Consider the following 2,104-nt stretch of genomic DNA (forward strand, 5'->3'; position numbering starts at 1 on the left):
TATTAATATTAATATTAATATTCCGCCTAGGTACTATGTCACTAATTCGACCGGTTAAGGAGGCATGGCTACTTTCCTTAATTAACATCACCTCAGCAGAAATCTCATCACTAGGGGATTCAGCATTAGGTATTACAACAGTGTGTGGATTGCAGTGACCTAGACTAAGTATACTATGTGTGTTGTAACAGTCCAGCCTAGTGCCAGTTAACTCTAGCCTTAACGATTCCACACTCGTTCTAGTGGGCTCCCTACTCACCTGCGACTTGACATGCTCTAATGTGAGAAGTCACGGAAAGCTCAAACAGTAATCTATGTTTCTAGAAAGAGTGATGGCGCCTTCCCAGTTAGGGTGAAGGCTGTCCTTCTTTAGCAGGTCGGGCCGGCCCCAGAAAGAGGGCCAATTATCTACAAACTGGAAACCTTGCTCTCTACAGAAACTAGCCAGCCACTAATTAAGCGAGAATAATCTGCTAAACCCCTCATCATTGCCTCTTGCAGGCAGAGGGCCAGAGACAATTACTCGATGCAAACTCATCTTTCTAGCAAGATTACAAGTCCTAGCTATGTTCTTTGTAATCTCAGACTGCCTCATTCTAGTATCGTTGGAGCCGACATGTATCACTATATCAGAGTAACTAGTGTTGACTGCACTATGCTGGTGTCTAGGCCTCTTGCATGTCACCTCCCTAAGGCTAGCTTCAATGTTGGGTGCTCTGGCCCCAGGAATACACAATACGGTGGTTGGCATTGTAAGCTTAATGTCACGGGTGAGTCCCCTATAACTAATGTGCGGGAGCCAGTAGACTGAGATGGAGTGTGCCTAAAAGGGGAGCTAAAACGATTATGTGTCTGAACAGTCTCACTGCAACTAGCAGGCTTCTTAGGGTTAATGCTAGCCGGACTAGTGGGTAGGCTACAACCCGCACTAGCCAACGCTAGCGGCATAGGGATAATGCTAACCGGAGTAGCGGGAGGGCTACGGCCCGCACTATCAGATGTGTCCGTCTGATCTACAATTATCAAACTACTCTGCTCTAGCTGACGGACCTGTCCCTCCAGGAGAGAAAGCCTCTCTGTGAGAATGGTGCAGGTGTTGCAAGTGACTGATGCAGTGAAGGTGCACGAAGCCATGCTTATCTACTACAGCCGAGCGAATACTTACACTAGCAGAGCTGCACGAAAACGAGGATGAACGGAGCTAGGAGTTGTTCAGAGAATTGGTGAATCACTAGCTCACAAAGAATGGAAACAGTCCTCAAAAATAAATGAAAGAAAAACACTGGACACAGGTCGGACAGGTGGTAGAAAAAAAAAAATAGAAAAAAATAGGAAAATATCATTCTTCTTTCCAGCTAGCTCTAAAACAGCGGGAATGCCAATCCAAATGTCACGATACAATACAATCTTGATCAATGTGTTGACGGCTTCTGTCATATTGGAGAACCCCTCGATGACTATCAAATGCACCAGCCTCACAGTCTTATCTATGGCGTAGTGGTGAACTTCATCTGCCATAGCTCCTGTGCTGTCATGGACGACAGCTGGCCAAATTTCCCCCCAACTTGTATTAAGTGTTTGCTCTTTCATTTGATTTAGAGATTTCTGATTGTTTTCCAGGCACACAATATTGTATCCCTGCCAGTAACTAGTAAGGCCTTGTTGTTTTCGTTGATGGAGGAGATGAGGCTTTCCATCACGGACCTCATGTGCAGTGCCTTGAAGGTATGAATGGCCCCAGTCAATGGACTGTAAGAGGAAAGTAGTGTTGGGGGTAGGAACTCCACTTAGACCCCGTTGTATTGGAGGTCCGTTGGAGATACAGCTTCACCTGCGGGATGGAGCAGTTCATGAACCAGTCGTGTGTAAGACCTTTTGTTACCATTTTCATCACTCATTCAGTAGACGGGCAGAAAGGCTTTGTTTTAATGTTTCACTGCCTGAGGATTCAGGGACTTGTAGATTAAGGCGGGCTTGAGCATGAAACCCGTAGAATTCCCACACATGAGAACAGGTACTCAATCTTTTTGCGCCTTGAAACCTTACCTTTTTGCTTCCTACTTGTAAAGGAAGGTCCTGCATGGCATCCTTTTCTATCCATTTG

General features: G+C 45.6%; 1 pseudogene; it reads right to left on the reverse strand.

Annotated features, from left to right (window-relative positions):
* Positions 1-289: 289 nt before the first annotated feature.
* LOC148423196 (uncharacterized) lies at positions 290-1,134 on the reverse strand (annotated as a pseudogene).
* Positions 1,135-2,104: the final 970 nt, after the last annotated feature.

Source organism: Hippichthys cyanospilos, chromosome 5 (genome assembly GCF_059441005.1).
Source record: "Hippichthys cyanospilos isolate Australia breed blue-spotted pipefish chromosome 5, RoL_Hcya_1.0, whole genome shotgun sequence".
Taxonomy (NCBI): Eukaryota; Metazoa; Chordata; class Actinopteri; order Syngnathiformes; family Syngnathidae; genus Hippichthys; species Hippichthys cyanospilos.